This window comes from Ciconia boyciana, chromosome 5 (assembly GCF_034638445.1).
Source record: "Ciconia boyciana chromosome 5, ASM3463844v1, whole genome shotgun sequence".
Classification (NCBI taxonomy): Eukaryota; Metazoa; Chordata; class Aves; order Ciconiiformes; family Ciconiidae; genus Ciconia; species Ciconia boyciana.
This window is the reverse complement of record NC_132938.1, coordinates 64,390,378-64,411,676: the sequence shown is the minus strand read 5'-3', so window position 1 is coordinate 64,411,676 and position 21,299 is coordinate 64,390,378.

Below are 21,299 nucleotides of genomic sequence, written 5' to 3'. Positions count from 1 at the left end.
CTTTTTTTGATAAAACTAATGCTGCTAACAAAGAACTAGCTGAATCCAGCAGATACAAATGGAATGAAGAAGATAAGGACCGAGGAGGCAATTGGCAATTCCAAGAGAATGAAGTCGCTTCAGCAGAAGGCCAGCCCAGCAACAGTGAAAACCAATAAGAAATCAAGAGACCACTGATCAGAAGTAAGTGATTGGCCTTGGGGGTTGGGTGATGGGTGGTACAAGTATAATTGAGGCACGAATTGGGGCAGGGGTCCTTCTCTGGAAGCACCCAGCTTGAGCTGTAACCTAAGAACTAAAAGACTAATTGGAAACCTTCACTCAGACTTTGTGTTCTCAGCAGGATCCTAGGGTCAGACCCTATTACGGTGGCTGGCATGTGTAAATCCGTAACGATTATACCATAGAAATTTAACAGGACGTAGTCCTGAAAAGGAAGATAGAAGAAATCACAGTGTGTTATGAGCTATAGAGACTATGATAGAAGTATTCCTATTTACTGTCTCTTTTCTATAAGGGCAGCTAAGTACTCCATTCAAGAAAACTGACAACTAACAACTCAAAAACTTAACAGAAAATAAAATGCAAGATCTAAATTGAGAGTAACAGTTTTCCTACTTTTGCAAGCCCCACTCACAGCTCTGCATGTGTTACACAGTAACTAAAGCAGAAATACCCCCACAAATCAGGATGAAACAAGAATGATTGCAAAATGCAGTAAAATGCTTCCCAACCCAGATAAAGTCATGCATTATCAGCACGACTTGGGCACAACAAAGCACTGATAACAAGCTCACTAATAAATTTAAGGAAGTGGTAAGATGATAATTGAAATGCAAGATCTGGACATCAAGTTTGATTAAGTATAACAAAAAAACCAAACTAAAAATATAACTGTAATGTAGACCTAAGACCTACTTGTAAAACAAAATTAGAAATTAAGCTGTATTATAATCTTATACACAACACAAGTCTATACCTGTAACCAAATGTAATCGAAGTGAGTAGTTTGTTCTTTTATAACTAAGCAACACAGAGATAGGAGTGGGGCAGAAAATACTTTAATGTTGTGTTTATACATCTATGGCTATGGATATGCTGCCATGCCCAAAGACAACTGGACGAGGAGTAGTACAGACATGCTGCTATGCTCCCAGTACAGCCCCAGCCATTCTTGACAATGAGTCGAGGGGCAGTTAGAATAATTGGTTTGTGTTAGAATAGGAATAAGGGTGCCAAATCATTGTTAGGGACCATGCACCATGAAGAAGGGAAGCAAGTTACATAAGCAAGGTGATATTGTGCATGCCCATAAGAAAAGGTCAACTAAAGGACACACCTGTACGACGACCAAGGACCACCAGAGACCCCCACCGAAGCCCCTCGGAGTTCAAGGATGCATGTGTAATGACCATGCAAATATGATAATTAGTTCTGGGAAATAGAATGAATACGCATGATCATTCTGGGAAATTTGATGCATATGTATGTAATTGGACAATATAAGCTTTGGTTGATGTAACCTGCGGTATGCACGCTAGGTGGAATGATCCCCCATGCATCTGGTGCCGTAATAAAGAATGCCTGCTTCTTAATACTGCATTAGTGTTAAGGAGTTTGATTCCCGATTTCAGTGACAGTTTTGGCGACCCAGATGGGACCCTGCTTCTGAGTTTCAATGGATCTGAGGGACCGTAGGACGTCCAGCCAGCACCAAGGGATTTTTGGGTGAACCTCCGATCCCCAGACCGAAGAATTCTGAGCAAGATCCCCTGGAAAATGGTAATAAGGCATTCTTTCCGAGTATACTGGTAACAAGGGTTGGTGGCCTGCCTGTAACGCTCAGCGAAAGCTACACAGGGTTGGGTTAAAAAAGGTACTAAGGTAGCTAATGTCTGCTAGGTGAAAGCCTGTGGAGCTCTGGCTAAAGGGTCAGGGTTAGAGTCCCCAAAGGGTTTAGAGTCCCCAGCTGGCTATTGGTCTTTGAATTTTGGTCTGGATATTGGAACTACAGATTTGTTGTGCATTTCGATATAGTTTTTATGTTTTTGTGTTGTCATATTGGTCTTTCAATTTTGGTCTGGATAGTGGAACTACAGTTTTGTTGTGTGTTCAGATATAGTTTCTATGTTTTTGTGTTGTTGTATTATTTTATAATGGGAAGTCAGCAATCGCTGGAAAGGGGGATTCCGAGAACATCCCCTCTAGGCTGTATATTAAGGCATTGGAAAAATCTAGAAGGAGATCCACTAACTCAGAAACGATTGAATATTGTAATCATTGGTGGCCATTGTATACTTTGGATAGTGGGGGAAAAATGGCCAAAGAATGGTACATTGAGGTATAATACCATCTTGCAATTAATGCTGTTTTGTAGGCAGGAGGGTAAATGGGATGAAATACCTTATGAGGTATTTATTTTTCACTTTGAGAAATCATCTGGAGTGGCAAAAACAGTGTGGGATTATGCTGCAAGATTCTATGGTATTGACTTTGGAAAAAGACAGGGAAGGAATAAGAGTTTATGATGATGTTGCTCTGCCTGTAGCATTGGGAAAAGGTGTTTGAAATGTGGAAAGAAGGAGGAGGAGGGAAAGCAGGAATAGGTAGGGGAAGGGGAAGAGGAGGACCACCAGGAGGAGCAGCACCTCCATTTAAACCTCACTGGCTGGCAGAAGATCAGTGTGCTGTTTGTAAGGAGAGGGGGCATTGGAAAAAGGAATGTCCCAACGTGAGAGAATTGGATCCTTCACTACAGGCAATTAAGCTGATGACTCTGAATTATGAGGACTGAAGGACATCGGGGGAGTCAACCCCAGCTGAACGCCTGGTTACATTAAAGCTGGGGAATGATGAAGTAGAATTTTTAGTTGATACAGGGGCCACATACTCGGTATTAAATATATGCAAAGGGGGGTTTAGTCATAAAACTATAAGTGTTGTTGGGGCAGCAGGGCAGAAGGAAAATCAGCCATTTTTATAAACTTTGAAATTCAAATTAGGAAAGCAATGGGTAACTCATCAATTTTTGTATATGCCAGAATGTCCATTGTCTTTGTTAGGAAGAGATATATGGAGTAAATTGAATGCACAAATAATTTTTAAAAATGGACAGATGCAGCTGTTAATACCCGAATCAAAAGCTGTGGAGGCAAAGATTTTTATGTTACAGGTTACACCAGGGGCGGAGGAAATCCCTGTAGAAGTGGAGAATGCTGTAACACCCTTGGTATGGGCTAGTGGAATTCCAGGTTGGTCTAAATTGGAAGAACCAGTAAAGGTTGTTCTAAAACCTGGAAGTAAACTGGTCAGACAAAAACAGTGTCCTGTTAAGTGGGAAGCTAGAAAGGGGTTGGAGGAACTAATAACAACATTTTTGGATTATGGATTATTGATAGAGTGTGAATCAGAATATAATACCCCAATATTGCCAGTGAAAAAGCAGAATGGCAAGGAATATAGGTTAGTTCAAGATTTCAGAGCCGTGAATCAGGTTGTTCAAGACATTCACCCAGTAGGAGCTAACCCATATACCTTGCTGACATCCTTAAAGGAAAAACATAAGTGGTTTACTGTACTTGATCTCAAGGATGCTTTCTTCTGCATACCTCTAGACAAAGATAGCCAGGCAATATTTGCCTTTGAATGGGAAAGCCCCACCACTGGACACAAGACACAACTCACCTGGACAGTGCTACCTCAAGGGTTCAAAAATAGTCCTACAATATTTGGTAATTAGTTGGCAAAGGAATTGGAAGTGTGGGAAAAAGAGAATTCAGAAGGAATAATATTGCAGTATGTAGATGACATCTTGATAGCAGCAGAGACTTGGGAGGACTGTTTACAAGTTACTATCAGCTTGTTGAACTTTTTGGGACAAGCAGGATACCGAGTATCAAGAAGCAAGGCCCAGACTGGGAAGAAGACTGTGATATATTTAGGCTTTGAAACTTCGCAAGGACAAAGAAGATTGGGAGCAGGCAGAAAGGAAGCAATTTGTCAAATTCCAGAACCCAGAACGATAAGGGAATTGCGGACATTTTTGGGTGTGGTCGGGTGGTGTCAATTGTGGATCTTCAATTATGGATTGTTATTCAGACCTCTTTATGAAGCTTTGAAAGGATCCCAGGAGAATCACCTGTTGTGGACACCTGAGTGTCGGACAGCTTTTAAAAATCTGAAGAAGGCTCTGATGTCCGCACCTGTGTTAGGACTCCCAGATTTAGCAAAGCCTTTGGAATTGTTTGTATATGAGTGATAACATCTTGCTTTGGGTGCATTGACCAAAAAATTAGGAACTTGGAAATGGGCTGTTGGGTATTTTTCTAAGCAATCGGATAATGTCAGCAAGCGATGGCCTGGATGCTTGTGAGCGGTGGCAGCAACTGTACTCTTAATCCAAGAAGCAAGGAAATTAACCATGGGGCAGAAGATTACGGTTTATGTCCCACATATGGTAATTTCTGTCTTGGAGCAAAAAGTGGGGCATTGGCTGTCCCCAGGCGACATGCTCAAATACCAGGTCACTCTTTTGGAACAGGATGATGTGGAACTTAAAACTACAACAGCAGTGAACCTGGCAATGTTTTTGAGCTCTGAAATGGGTGAGTCTTTACACCATGATTGTTTGCACACTATTGAACAGGTATATTCTAGCAGAAGGACAAACCGTTGCCTAATCCTGATTTGGAGCTGTTTACGGATGGAAGCAGTTTTTTCCGAGATGGAAAACGAATGGCAGGGTATGCAGTGGTCACCACCACCCAAGTGATGAAAGCTGAAGCTCTCCCTGTGAATACACCAGCACAGAAAGCAGGTTCACGCACATGGAGGTATCTGGAAGGAAAGAGGACTGTTGTCAGCTCAAGGATCACCCATTAAATATAAAGAAGAAATTCTCCAACTCCTCCAGGACATCCAGCAGCCCAAGGAAGTAGCGGTAATGCATTGTAAAGCACATCACTTTGGACAAACCATGGTAAATGTGGGCAACCGATTGGCTGATAAAACTTCTAGAGAGGCAGCGGAGCAAAGCATCCTTGCCCTGGTACCAGTAAAACAGGTAAAACTTCCAACCCTGAAACCAAATTATGGTAAGTTGGATAGATTATTGGCAGAACAGTTGAGAGCAGTAGAAAATGAGGATGGATGGTGGGTAACACCCACTCGACAAGTCATAGTTACCCCACAAATAATGATAAAAATAGCAGAGGAAAAACAGAGAGAAACACGTTGGGGAATTGAAGTGATGATTGTGGATTTACAGAAATCAAGTATGCTGTGTGCACATCCTAAATGTTACAGCTGCTCTGAATGAACAAATAGATGATATGAAGAGGGTGGCACAGCAGGCTCAAGGTTCAAGGAGTCAAATGCAAACAAATTGGTTAGGCCAAATTTTGGGACATTTTGGATTTTCTCTTAAAGTATGGATAACTGAGTTGTTACAGACATGAATCATTTTGATTACAGTTGTTTTGATGATTTGTTTGTTTTATCAATGTCTAGGAACTCTGTAGCAGTAGGGAAATAGATTGAATATGCATGATCATTCTGGGAAATTTGATGCATATGTATGTAATTGGACAATATAAGCTTTGGTTGATGTAACCTGCGGTATGCACGCTAGGTGGAACGATCCCCTGTGCATCCAGCGCCGTAATAAAGAATGCCTGCTTCTTGATTTTACATTGGTGTTAAGGAGTTTGATTCCCGATTTTGATGACAAAAGTAGACTTCAGGTACTGCTAAAAGTGCTGAGAGTTCAGAACTCTGGGTAAAATTAGCGTCCTAGCTCCAAAGGTAGACTTAAAATAGGTACTTTTGTAACTAATTTTAATAAGTGATGAGAAGAGGCTTTATTTGGGATAAATGTCACTACTAATGTTGTCTGCAGCAAAACTTTCTTTCTACACAGAAGCATCACTTGCAGATATCATCCCAGGTCTTCACTGCAGTTCTTCAGGATAGCAAAGATTTACATGTTCAACGTATTTTTATTTACAGTTTTTGAAGAACTGTTGACCCTATGCTGGCAAGAAACCAAATTACTTCTGTGTGGCTCAGGAAGCCATGAACGCAGTTGTAGGAACTTTTGTTCAGATAGAATCAGATAGAACATCTTGCAGCCAGGTTGCTTACACAGGGCTATAGAAGAGGAGCTGTTTGTTCAGCATCATAGAGGAGTGCAGGTAAAATATATTATGAAAAATTGGTTTACTTGAAAAAGGAAGCAAGATCTGATTCCAAGAATGTTATTGGACAGGGAGAGAGGCCCCTTTGATTGTGATTGCAATATGCCAAAAATCCCTTTTTGGATTATGGCAGAGGAAATGGGTGGGAGTTGTCACAGTAAGAGATGCCCACTGTCGACTGTTGGCACCTGATTATGCTAACAGATTTTTTAAGCACATTGGTCTCATAATTTGAAGTTGTGTTTATACATGTCTACAGGCTATTAAGGTTGTGAATAGGGAATTCAAAGTGTAGTTTCCTTTTGGACTAAATAAATGCTGGCTTTCAGAAGAACTCGGCTCCTTTGCAGTTCTGTGCATGTGTGAGATCGAGTTATTGAAGATGTAACACCACCCTCTATCTCATAAACTCCCCGATATCAAAGAAGTGGAATGAAGGGGGGTATCATGCATTCGTCCAGGTCTGTAACCAAAAAAATAGCCAAATTCATGGGGTTTTTTTGGAAGGTGCAGAAGGATTTTTTTTTTTTCACAGGGAAGCAACTTGGTGACACTTATTAAAAAAAAATCCTCAATTTCACTTACTCTGGTATTCCACCATTAACAAGATTTTTAGGACTTTGACCTTGTATCAGGCAAAAACAAAGTAAGCTTTATATAGCATATAAACTTTTGCAACAGGAAGAAACTGCTTAAGCTGATAACAGAAACACTGTCACTACATTCAAGAGAGACAATGGAGAACTTTTTCTGCCCTCCCAGCGTCACTTGGTCATACTTAGCAACCAATAACGGAAGTTTCTCTATGGTATATGCCAGGAGGTCCCTGAGATGGCTGAGACAGGTGACAGCCAACACCACTCCTGCTGTAAATGTGCCTTAACGTGATGGACTTGTGATTCAGAAAGGATCACTGAGAACTTCCAGCACCAATGAAAACAGGCAGAATGATTTACGCACTGAGATCCGCAGATGAACTGTCCACGTAGTAATTGCTACCAAGCCTCATCATGTGAAGTGCTGATATTTTCTGGATTTCATTTGCCTTCTCTGTTATCAACTCTAGGAGATTAGTGGATAGTGGGTTCTGAGGAAACTGCAGACAAAACATAATGGCTTTCGGAGGTAGCAATTTGCAGGTGATAATGGCTGAATAACGGCCCTTCTGCTCTCTCTTGACACCTATCCTACCTACGTGGTGGACTTGACATAATGACAGCTCCCAGCATACAGCAGGCCTTAGCATGAGTTGTGTTAGCTGAAAATCTAAGCAGGAGTTGAGTGAACACTAACACAGGGCCCTGGAGAACATTTGCTTCTATGTTGTAGTGCTGCAGAGCAAGAAAGCCTGCGTTAGTGGTGGCCAGTTTCCTGAAGAGGTCTGAGAAAAGAAAGTGATTGGAAGAACAGGGCTGCAGAAGGCTCAAAATCTTGCTGGCATATCTTAAGGACAGAAATTACTCTCCTTGGACTCCCAAAACTTGCTAGAGCTCATGGACCATGTGGATGCTACTAGACGGGCCTGTCTGTAATGTCCTGTGTGGGAAAGAGGCATTTAGGCTTGATGAATATACTATGCTAGTCTTATTTTATTTTGTCAAGGCCCAATGGGTCCATGATGTAACCAGATGTAACCAAAATGATTAGTTTGTTCTTTTGTAACTAAGCAACATAGAGATAGGAGCAGGGTAGACAATACTTTAATATTGTGTTTGTACACCTATGGCTATGGATATGCTACTATGCCCAAAGACAATTGGACAAGGAGTAGTACAGACATGCTGCGATGTTCCCAGTACAGCCCCAGCCCATCTTGACAATGAGTCAAGGGTAGTTAAAATAATTGGTTTGTGTTAAGGTTGCCAAATCATTGTTAGGGACCATGCACCATGAAGAAGGGAAGCAAGTTACATAAGCAAGGTGGGATTGCGCATACGCTAGGTATGCACGTAATGACCACGAAAATATGATAATTAGTTCTGGGAAATAGAATGAATATGCATGATCATTCTGGGAAATTTGATGCATATGTATGTAATTGGACAATATAAGTTTCGACTGATGTAACCTGCGGTATGCACGCTAGGTGGAACGATGCCCCCGTGCATCTGGTGCCGTAATAAAGAATGCTTGCTTCTTAATGCTATGTTGGTGTTAACTCTCCACTCTATACCAGAGCAGAAAACAAACTAGAAACAAAGAAAAAAAGGGAAAAGAGATTAAAAAAATACCATCGTATCCACCACAGCCTCAAAGGAAGTCAGGAAGGTGTCAGGAAAGAAACCTGCTCGTCGTCACTTTCCCTTGACAGAGCTTTTCACAAACCCAGATATATCGGGGCTCTGCACTTGCCTAGCCTCCAAATGATCCCAGCACTCTCTCACTCTCGCACGAGCCCAGCTCCAAAAATTGAAAATGGCTAGCGATTGCTCCCACATGGAAGTTGCAAGGACAGAAAATTCTTGCTTGTCCTTACCTTCCTGGCAAAGCCAGGAAATGGTTGTGTTTTGCAAATGTTTTTAGTCCCATTCCTTCTATCACAGAAGTGGGAAGCCATAGGAACCAGGGCTGGAGTCAGTGCCCAGTCTGAGTCTGGGCTCATTGCAGTCTGAGTAAACACAAGTATCCTGTTAGCCCCCTCATTTCCCTTCAGCTGTGTTGCCTTTGTGACATTTTGATGTCTTATGTGCCTTTGATGTCAGTCATCTCTTCTGCTGTATTATCCATGTGGAAGCACCTGTCTCCCTCTGCTCCCTTCTCATGCCGTTTAGACCATGCTTGGCCACTCCAGTCCGCAGGTAAGTCCATCTTTTGTTGGATAGTCCGCAAGTATCTGAAAGCATTCAGGTCTTGGATCTACAGAACTGGACCTGTAGGTTTAGAAGGAAGGAATAGTGCAAGCCTTCTTCTGGGTAGGGAGAGAGAAGATTGCTGATTGAATGTAGGTTACATTTTATGTCACCTTTAAACATTGCATTCAGTGCTTGTATTGCATAAGGTTTTGATCATCCAGTGCTTCAGAAGTCAAGTAAAGCAGATTTCCAGTGCATTGGATTAAAAAAAAAGATATTATTTTGCCAAGAACCACTGACATATTTTTCTTTTTCTCTATCAAGGAACTCCATGGATGATGGTGTCAGAATCTTTGGTAAGTGGTAAATCACAGTGTAACTCAGGGCCTTACTGCCACTGGTGCCTCTACAGTATAGCTCTCCGTACAGGTCGTGGCTACCTCTCTTTTATGCCTTTCTGCTCACTCTATATATGTGGGAATCAGGCAGCTGAAGGCTGTGGTTCTGGGAACTTTGGCACTGCTGTTATTGCACTGCTGTATGCACTGCTTTGGCACTGCTGTATGCTGAGCTCACCCAGCTATTGCTATCCATCGTGACACAGATAAAAGCAGAAATCCTGCAAATTGTCCATTAGAGAAAAAAATCTACATTCAGAGCCGATGCACCAACATTTGTTCAAAATGTATTCAGGAGAGTTCGGGAAAGAAGTCAGAAGTAGATGGCTGGAGATTGTAACTCTAAGAGGCCCCTTTCTTTGTTCCTGTTTTTTGTATTGCTCTTGCAGAATCTGAGGCACCATTTTACTGTGAGCACTAGGCAGTTAGCTACTACTGAAGCCCAGGACAGTGATATGCTAAAGTCTTTCTGACATCCAAGTATCAAAGCTGTTTGCTAGTGATTACTGTATGACTCAGCACATCTAATGCTGATCACCCACAACTTTAGTTCAAACTAATAATTTCATGGAATGTTTTCCACATTATTACTTCAACCAACCCTTTGAAAACCAGACGGACAAGCTCTATAAAGAAAGATGTTGCCTCAAAAATCACGAGCTAGAAGAAAAAAATACTTTTGGATTGCCTCTATCTTACCTTTTTATTTCTTCAGTCTTTAATGAACACTTCAGTCATGTTTTCAAGATTTACTCTGTTCTGAAGCCTGAACTCTCTGTTTTTAATGGAAACAAAAATTTGAGTTTCTTGTGTACTCCTCTGATTCCTGAAACTAACACATTAAGGTTAATACCTGCCTTCCTAGGATCTTGTCTGCAATTACAAAAGTTAGAAGGGTGTATTCGAAAAAAAACTACTGCATCTGGCTCTGGCTACATATTTGACTCTCAATTTGGATCTTGCCCTGGCTTGGGCCTGTTGAGAGCTGTGAAGCTGAGCTTCAAGGAAAAGAAAGATCTGGCATGGAGAAAGGAATGCAGTAGCTTGTGGGCTATAGACTGTTCAAGCATTGCTACATATGCTTCAGCTCAAACATGTATCTTCTTGAAACGAGTTTCAAACAATAACGTGATCTTCAGAGCTAGAGATAGAATTCCTCCTGCCCTTTCCTGGTTTTTCTTTTTTGTTTTCCCCTTCTGTTTTTCCTGTTGCTGAGAAACATGTTTCACTACTCTCAGACTTTGATGATACTTTGATCTATGCCCTTTTCCATGTTGATTTCTAAAATTGCTATATGCATAGATAACAAAGGAGGAGTCAGACACTGGTTGACATCTAAAACACAGAGCTAGTGTTTATGTGACAAGCACAGTTTGCAATCTCTGGGTAATAATAGCCCAGCTTGAAGTTCTGCTAGCAAATAAGAATCTACAGGAATAAGCGAAGCTAGATGATAAGGACTATTTGAATATCACTTTTTCTAGTGTCTTTTTTTAATTTAAAAGGACACTGTTGATTTGGTAATCAAAAAAACATTTTCCCACTGTACAAAGGTCTGGGGATAAGGAACTGAAATCTCTGCCTTTACTTACTAATTCCATCAATACTTTGTTGTTTAAAAGTCACCAGTGGCAACCACTGAGAAATTTGTATAAACGAATAGTAGTTAGAATTAGTACTTCTAGTAAGGTAATGAAGAATGTCACAGCACAGTGTCTTAACGTGTCCCCTGAAAGGTTCTAACACTCAGGACTGTGCTGTACAGAGATGAATAGCAGGAGATGTGTTTGCCCAAGTGAAGATAGTCTGTGTGATGTGGTGTATGGAGCATAATCTCAAATGGCTGTGTGTCTGCTGGATATATTTTTCCATGTCTGAGATGCTGTAATCTATAGGTAAGTTGGGGTTTTTTTCCCCCCTTAAGTTGGGATATTTGTAACATTCGAGTTTTGTGTCTAATATTAATATAGAACTCATATGCCTGCCTTTTCTTAGTGTTAGAGCAGTCATTCAGATTGTTTTTCTCTTTATTTATGTATTGACATGTCTTTAAAATGAGGTCAGCTCTTGGAACTTCAACTTTTCTGCTAAACTCACTTTAAAAGCAGGCATGAAAGCTGGAGTGCCAGGCATAATGCTTCAACACAGAATCTGCTCGGCAACTAAGAAAAGAAGAAAAAAAAAAAACAACAAAACCCCCCAAAAACCCCAAACACAACTTACAATCTTCTTAGGATTGTAGGTGGGAAGGGACAGGTGGGACAGCTGGGAAGGGACAACTGGACATGTCTCGTCCAAGCTCTCTGCTCAAATCCTGCAACCAGTTAGGGGTTGAAAAATTCCTATAGTGCTGATACCACCACTTCTCTGGTTCCTTGACCCGGGACTTCACCACTCGCAGTGTGTAAAGCTTTCTCTTTATATCCACTTTGAATTTCTTGTCCCCAGAGGACAGTCCAGCCTCTTATTCTCCTGTCCCTTTTTGCCTTGCCCCTTTCACCTCTCAAACGGCAAAGCATCCGCTACTTTTCAGGCTGCTGATCAGCAGCACAATGCTTGAATGGTAGGCAACTGAGTGCACGGATAGACTGAGTAGCAACTGCCTGTTGACCAGCTATCTGTCTGCTGCAGCCCTGAGTGGAGAAGAGGTTGAATTCTCTCTGGTTTTCCCTCACTTAATTTTAACCTCGCTCTGTCACCCAGATGCTGATTTCACACCACTTGTACAGTCGTTGTTACTGTTTGCCACTGACAATGCTGAAAAGTCAAGGACATAAAGGGTTCCTGCAAGCACAGCTTAGCCTCCACTGGGCTATTCCCACACGAATAAAGTTATAACTTTTATGTATTGTCATTTATCTAAAGGCACGCATACATTAGTATCCCACAGACCTCAGAGAGGATGATGTACCACAGTGGTTACGAAGAGTGTGCAACATTACGCACTGTAGGTCTTTCACTTTGTCCTGCATGCGATGCTTCTTTAAAGAGTTTTGGTATCATTCCCCAGGAAATTTCTTGTCAAAAACACAAGGATGACATCCATGCAGGGGCTAAGAATTCTGTGACAGTTCCTCCAGTCCAATATGCAGTCTCATAACTTCAGATGGTTTTGACAGTGGACTAATAAAATCCTTCCCAAGGTATCAGAGAGCTCAGAAGAGAAGAGGTGTTAAAACATTTAACAAAACCAGAACCTCATATAATCTGCAGAAACTATTCAGTAAGTGGCTGCGTTTCCTTCTGCCTTCATCAGCAGTCAATTATATGCTCAGTGGTCTTTGGACCATGTCCTACTGTGGTGGATATCTCCCAAAGCCAGAAATAGCAAATACCGTGATCTGAGGAGGAAAGCAGTATTGTAATGGGAGTAGTTTTTATACTATTTTAAAGAATGAAGTCTGAAATATATGAAGGTAAGACTTGGCATAACAGCATTTCTGCAGGAAACTAGAAAACTAGGGCAAGTGCTAATGAGGCCTGATGCAATGTATCAACGTTTGACAGGTCAAGTTGAGAAATTAGCAGGGCACCATTCAGTGAGATTTGATGCTAGAGCAGTGATGATGTAGAGTGAGCCAAGAAGACTACTGCTTGTCAGTGGTTTGGTTTTTTTTTTAATGGTTCAGAGGCACAGTGAAGCTGGCTTTTTAGTTTAATTCCTGTATTGAATTTGATGTTTCCCACATTGCGAAATACTTTTGTAATGGTTTGTAAGCTAGTAGTGTCCAGAAATCCAGTTAGGATTTTCATCTTATCTAAAAGTTCCTGCCCCAAGCCAGTGCTTGTCTAGTTAGAGGAGGCCAGAGCAACATAGAGCAATAGAGCTATTTGCACATCTGAAGTGTCCTAGATTGTACATGATCATCCTACCATATAGATCATGTTGAACCAAATCCTCTTAGATGATCATTAATGTCAGAGCATCAGGTTTAGGAAATACTGGATCAGTGAAGAAGAATGGAGATTTTTTTTTTTGAGATGTTATAATATTCCCAGTGGTCATTCAGGCTCAGAGTTGGATGAAAGTTTTATGAACTGGATGTCTGGCACTATAATGGAAGGGAAATGCTCTCAGCCTTGTGAACCAGCACTCCATGTTGCCTCATGTTCTTCAGGTTTTTCCAAAAAGTTGTCCTGAAATAGGATCAGGAATAACCTCATTGAAATTTTCTAGTAGTTAGCAGAGTAGTGTGCAACACAGTTTCCCAGTCACAATACTTTGCATTTGATAACATTAAAGCAAGATTGCATATTTTTATTATCAATCTTTCATAATTTCAGATGGAAGGGTGAAGTCTGACCTTTGAGTTTGAAACCTTCTGGTATGTTAACACTGAAGGAATGCCCTCTTCTTGGTTTCATACTCAGGAGCAACTCATATCTAATTGTTCCTGATTTTCTGCATGACAAGTGATGCCTGTGTTGAAAGAGCCATTAAAGACTGAAGTTGTGCTGAAAAACTAAGAAGAAGACACCTAGAATCCATGTTCATATGTGATGTGTCAATCAACAAAGGCAGGAAAAGAATTCTGCACAGGCTACTTCGCTTTTAGAAAGAGAAAAAAAATACATATAAGGTCAAATTTATATCATGCAAAAACTTATCAATCAGAAGGGATTAATTTGATTTTTTTTTTTTTTTTTTTTCCTCTTAAGATGCACTCATGAATGAAGAGGAGGAAATCATCAATAGGCAGGTGAAACTGTGTTGCAGTATTATCAAGCACTTAGGATTCCTCATTGGAGAAAAATCCTTAAGGCAGCTGAAAAAATCCTCCAGGGACTTTGGGTGCTCCTTCTTTATGCTTGCAAGTTGTACATTTGAAACATTTTTTTTTTTTTTTTTTTTTTTAATAAATGAGAGTCAAAAATTTTCATGCAGTTTTTTTACTTTGGGATCTGCTATCTTAATGCAAAGTTGTCGTGGTTTAACCCTGGCATGCAGCTAAGCCCCACACATTTGCTCACTCCTCTGTAGCGGGACAAGGAGAGAATCAAAAGTAAGAAACTCATGGGTTGAGATAAAGACTCTTCAATAATTTTTTTTAAAAAAAAGAGAGCGGAAAAAAAAAAGAGAAAAAACAGCACTCAATACAAAGAAAAACAAGAGGTGCATAACATCTCAATTTTTCACTGCAAACTGGCTGATGCCCAGCCAATCGCTCAGCCATGGCAGCCCTGGCCAGCCTCCATCCCCTGCAGTTTCATTGCTGAGCATGATGTTATATGGTATGCAATATCCCTTTGCTTAGTTGGGGTCAGCTGTCCCAGCTGTTTCCCCTCCCAACTACTTGTTCACTGCCAGCTTACCTTCTGGCAGGGCGGTGTCAGGAGCAGAAAATGCCTTGACTCTGTGTAAGCACTGCTCGGCCATAACTAAAACATCCCTCTATAAACAACAGTTTTTCCAGCACAATGCAAAAATTAGTCCCTTACAAGCTACTATGAAGAAAATTAACTCTACCCCAGCCAAAACAAGTACAAAACTTTACAGAGGGATTAATCTCTCCATCTTCAGCAGGTTAGAAGAGAAGTAGCTACTTTAAGCATGTTGTTTATGCTTTCTTTGGTTCTTCCAAAATGTGATTCATGCCCCTATTCTATACACTGGTCATAACATAGGACAAATTGCTCTCTGGATTGTATTATCTCTGAAGGCTGTCACTGCAGTCAGTGGGACAGCTAGATATTTTGTGCAGGCAGTTCATCTCAGTTGTCTGAGACAGTCAGGTCTGAGACAGACAGACAGGATAAATCCCCCCCATACATCCTTGGCCTCAAGACTGTAAGAGTAGAAATGAAATTGTGGCAATTAGCCAAGGTTGTGTGCTTCAGAATTGCTCTCTTTTATACTTTCTTATTTTTTCTAAAGTAGCATTTACTAGAATACATATCTTTATAATTGATACATAACAGGATTTTTTTAGTTTTGTTTGTTTTTAATAGCAGAATATCTCCAAGATTTTGGATTGAGAAACTGCTGCTGTTAAATTATCTGGCTATATTTGTTACGAAAACATCATGATCTCTTAAGGTGCAATTCTGCAAGATCAAGCAGCCCTAATAATGTAATTTTTGAGGACAGTCTCATAAAAATCTCTTTACTTGGGGGCCTCAGAGTTTCCAGGATCGGGCCCTTAAAGGTGTGGGTTGCTAAGTAGTACTAGCATCAAATAATGGCTTTCTATTTTAACCGAAAGCTTTATTAGTGTGTATAAAAATATGAAGCTTCAATTATATTAAATCCATGTATAACTAATGACGAAGCCTTTGCTCTTTCTTACATAAATATAACTCAGTATTGAGGGACTGCTTGCAATATTGTCTGTTGATTAATCCATCAGGCTTAAAACCAAAAAGAGACTTTTGTATTTCACAGAATCACAGAATAGTATAGGTTGGAAAAGACCTTTAAGATCAAGTCCAACCATAAACCTAACACTACCAAGTCCACCACTACACCATGTCCCTAAGCACCTCATCCAAACGTCTTTTAAATACTTCCAGGGATGGTGACTCAACCACTTCCCTGGGAAGCCTGTTCCAATGATGGATAACCCTTTCAGTGAAGTAAAATTTCCTAATATCCAGTCTAAACCTCTCTTGGTAACTTGAGGCCATTTCCTCTCGTCCTATCACTAGTTACCTGGGAGAAGAGACCAACCTCCACTTCTCTACAACCTCCTTTCAGGTAGTTGTAGAGAGCAATAAGGTCTCCCCTCAGCCTCCTTTTCTCCAGGCTAAACAACCCCAGTTCCCTCAACCACTCCTCATGAGACTTGTTCTCTAGACCCTTCACCAGCTTCATTGCTCTTCTTTGGACACACTGCAGCACCTCAATGTCTCTCTTGTAGTGAGGGGCCCAAAACCGAACACAGTATTTGAGGTGCAGCCTCACCAGTGCTGAGTACAGGGGGACAATCACTTCCCTAGTCCTGCTGGCCACACTATTTTTGATACAAGCCAGGATGCCATTGGCCTTCCTGGCCACTGCAGCACACTGCTGGCTCATATTTAGCTGATTGTCTAACAACACCCCCAGGTCCTTCTCTGCTGGGCAGCTTTCCAGCCACTCTTCCCCCAGGCCTGTAGCGTTGCATGGGGTTGTTGTGGCCCAAGTGCAGGACCTTGCACTTAGCCTTGAATCTCATACAATTGGCCTCAGCCCATAGATCCAGCTTGTCCAGGTCCCCCTGTAGAGCCTTTGTATCCTCAAGCAGATCAACACTCCCGCACTACTTGGTGTCATCTGCAAACTTACTGAGGGTGCACTTGATCCCCTCGTCCAGATCATTGATAAAGATATTAAACAGAACTGGCCCCAACACAGAGCCCTGGGGGACACCACTTGTGACTGGCCACCAACTGGAGTAAACTCCCTTCACCACCACTCTTTGGGCCCAGCCATCCAGCCAGTTCTTTACCCAGTGAAGTGTACACCTGTCCAAGCCATGAGCATTCCAGGAGAATGGTGTGGGAAACCATGTCAAAGGCTTTCCTGAAGTCTAGATAGACAACTTCCACAGCCTTTCTCTCATCCACTAGACGGGTCACCTTGTCATAGAAGGAGATCAGGTTGGTTAAGCAGGACCTGCCTTTCCTAAACCCATGCTGGCTGGGCTTGATCCCTTGGTTATCCTCTATGTGCCATGTGATGGCACTCAAGATGATCTGTTCCATCAACTTCCCTGGTACCAAGGTCAGGCTGACAGGCCTGTAGTTCCCCGGATCCTCCTTCTGGCCCTTCTTGTAGATGGGTGTCACATTTGCTAATCTCCAGCCAACTGGGACCTCCCCAGTTAGCCAGGACTGCTGGTAAATGATGGAAAGCAGCTTGGTGAACACTTCAGGCAGTTCCTTCAGTACTCCTGGGTGGATCTCATCAGGCCCCATAGACTTGTGAATGTCTAAGTGGTGTAGCAGGTCACTATTTATACTGCTCTCATGCAGGCACACTTCAGAGGAGGAAGTGACACATGTAACGGTTACTCCAGTAGTTAGTATATTTTGAAAGCAGAAGATTCCCCTTGCGTCCACCACTGACAAGAAGTACTGCTTGTGATCAACAGCCATCAACTCCTGCAAAACTCAGCCTCTGGGTTTTGTGTAGTTACACTCCAAGTATTGCCATAAAAAACCCGGCTGAAATGCAGTTACTATCTTCTTTTAATTATGGTATCTATGCTCCCATTTGTGCTGGCAGTTCCTGCCCACTCAAAGCAGGGTTGGCACGGACTCCAGCTGTCTTCCCAGGCTCCTGCTAAGGAGAAAAGGAGCAGAGTTTGTCAGCAGGGAGTAAGACCAGACACGGTTCAAAGCTTTTCAGCAGTCTAATGCAAACTTAGCACTGTTGCAGTACTCATTTGAGTATTTCTTGCCCATCCCTGCTCTTGCAGGTCTCAGAGAGAAGGAAAACATGAAGATGCCCCCTAGTCATCTTTCATTGCATTGCATGTCTGTGCCACGAAAAGGCTGTTACTAGCTTTTTTGAAGTGATGGGACAGCTGAACACATCTTCACTTGGGCTTGGTGCAGTTGCCTGTATCAAGCGTGAATCACGATATATGTCTATAATTAATTTATGGTGCATAATATTTCCTAGGGAGATAGTGTAAAAGTACTACCATTTTGTATTTCAGTTGATCCTCTGTAACATAATCATCTCTGGTCTTGACAGTCCAGTTGGTTTTTTTTAAATCTTGTCCAGTCCAGCCTCCTGGAGATGAGGGATTGGTGCTGTCAGGCTTCCCTCCAGAATATGTCTCACAGTGCACAGGCTGTACTGAATAAGTCATTTGTATATTTGACATATGGTGCTCTTAACAGCTCTCTACCTCCTTGGCACTGAGTATTCATAATATATGTCTGTGTAATCTCACCTACATCCTTCAGTAAATTGGAAGTCTTTCAACTAATCAAAGATAATTTCAGTCCTCTCTGAAGCAGTGACAGCCCCTGCCGCAGAAATCATAGCCCTGTGGAGAGACAGATTTCATCACAACCCAACATGTTGGCTCTGATATGTCGCAGATGGGCCAGAAGAGCAGTCCCAAACTGAACTGGCCCCTTTTGACTCTCAGAGGTGTGGTAGCCCGTATCGCTATCCTTGGAGTGGGCTGCAGAAAGAGGTGTCATGTAAATGGCTTAAAACAGAGAAAGACAGGCTCGTCTTAAAACAGAGAAAGACAGGCTCCAAAATTGTAAAATAGAGAATCAACAGATTTCACAAGGAGAACCATTTGAGAAAATAAAAAAGCAATTAAGAAAAGCAAATTGACTTATTGGACCAGATACACAAAAGGGAAGGGAGGCTATAACTTTGTGTTTGAATTGTCTTTGCAATAGCTTGTCTGTTTCCCATTTTAAAGGCAGAACAGCAGTGGTTTTATCTGTTGGTCAATGTTTAAGGGAAGAGCGGAGAGGGAAAAGAGTCTTAATCAGTGACAGTTGTACCTGTAAACACAATGTTTATTTTGCATTTAAGCTGGTTTAGGGCTCCTGCTTATTTCTGCACAGCTTGGGAAGAAGTTGCTGTCCGCATCTAGCTTTCTGTTTTCCTTTGTTGATAAATTGTTGTTCCCTTTTCCCCTCTAGCCTAAGGCAACTGAAGATTTGCCACAGCTAGCAAGGATAAGATTCAGAGCAGTGTACTGGCACTACTGAGACAGAAATTCTTCATTGTCCTATCAGTTGTTTTTGCTCAAGCTAAATCAAGCTTAAGCCAAGTGAATTGGTTGGGGGCCAGACAGGACTTCTGCCCCAGACTGGATTGTCAGGGACCCTGTAGTTGCTGTTTCTTAAGCCCATCTGTATGTTTTTTGAAATGGAAATCACACCACTTTGGGCTACTGTTTCTTCTGTTTCATCTGCAAAAGATGAAGATGGTGAAAAACTCATTGTCATCTGACACTTGATAAACCATGTCAGGTGCAGCTTAAAAGCTGAATGAAAAGGTACCGTCAGTAACATAGCCTCACACTCGCTAGCACTACTGTGTAGTGTTATATCACTTTTAGTAGGACATGCTTTGGAAAAAAACTTTTTTTTTTTCTTCAGCCTTCACAAAGTGACTCCATGTTCATTGTAAAGGTCATTTGCTTCCTCACCTCTGGGTATAAAATATTATCTTTTTCTTAATGTGAAACACACTGAACTCTCGGTCCCCAGCTGTCATAAAATGGCTTAAAACTCATTAAGTTACACAGCTAATTCAAAAAGCTTTGAAAAGTGACAATTCCAGGAAGTGTCACCTTATATCATTAAAAAGTTACGTGGCATTATTTTCTCCACTAGTAAACTTGAGATTTATGCAAAGTCCAGTTTTGTTCCCTCTATCTGCATTTGATTGAGTTCATCTGACCTCTGCATTTTATTGAGATAATCTCACTGTATAGGAGATGGCAAAAGGCAGCTGGATTCCAAAAATGTTCCTCAACAGATTCTTTACAGAGAAATGGCCAAGTTGGCTGAAGGAGACAGACCACAGAAACTGGAAGGCTACCTAGGACTTAATTATTATAGTTTACATTATATGAGGAGAGCAGTTGCATCTTTTTACTTGTTTCTCAAGATTATATGAGATTTCACTGTGTCCTGAAAGCCACAGAGAAGAAAAAGATGGCTAGCTTCTTTGTTTGGTGTGAAACTGTCTTAGCGATGCATTACCCACCTCATTCCTTGCCTTTCTCTCTGTTTTCAGTCTCTTTTACATCTACTAAGGTATTTCTGAAGCTGTTGTCTGTATTTGCATGAATTCTGCAATTTTTTTTTTTAAACTGAATGAAGCAAATCAGTTCTTCAAAAGGACATGTCTCTAAAGCTTTGTGCTTTTTGGGTCTATTTTGTGAGCAGAACAAGGAGCTATCATATACACCATGGATACAGTGGGCCCCTGGAAGTCAGAATGTGCGTATGTGTGTATACAACTCCATATCGAGTAAAACACAGAGAAAAAGCAAGCTTACACAGAACTACTGATGTCCTTACATACAAAGCTTGGATTGTACGGATAACCAACACCAGGAAATCCTCCCAGGGAATCCGTATCATTAGGTGCAGAGCTAATAACAAGGCACATAGAGAAAGGAACCTGAAAAGCTATGCTCTCTAAGTGTCGTTATATAGACTTAAGTTTTTTGATATAATTATCTTTCAGAAGATGAACCCATATATGTAGAGCTACATAGTGATCTAAACTCAAGCAACTGGTACTGCGATGTCAGCTGTTGACAGCTTTACAAGTCTATAGAAGTAGTTGAGGGTGGAATATTACACAAGAAATGGAGCATTGCAGATAGTGGCCCAGGGACCTTATGATCCCATTCACAACATTATCAAACTTCATCTTAAAACCATTCATGTTTCATGCCACTCTGCTCCTTCTGAAAGATTGTTCCAGAACCCCACATAACTCTTTTCCTCATGCTTCTTTAAGCTTGGAAGAAGACTGCTGTAACTGCATGGTGTACCACACCACTACATGATTTTCTTAAATGAGATGGCAAAAGAACATGGTAATATCACTCTTCAGATTACTTCATATCAAAGCTGGCAAGAAAGACCATTGGTTCAGGTAACAATGTGTGGTTTTCACTTACATGCAAAGCTGCACCTGCTTAGCTGACAGCCTCAGTCTTTATTAACTTAATTAAATTGATGTCACTTTCGTAGGCCCTGTATATTAAGTTCTAAGTGATTTACACTGGTATGTCATCAGTGGTTCACTTCCAGTGATCTGATAAAATCTGTATTAGATGTGATACAAGTTCTCACACACCAGTATAGTTACATTATCTTTCAAATTACTTCTGGAAGCAGTTGTGTACTCTGCAAATTGCTGTGCCCCTTCATGCCTCCAGTGACCCGCTACCGAACGTGCTTTCTAAAACTTACTGGTTTATCTGCTCTGCTGG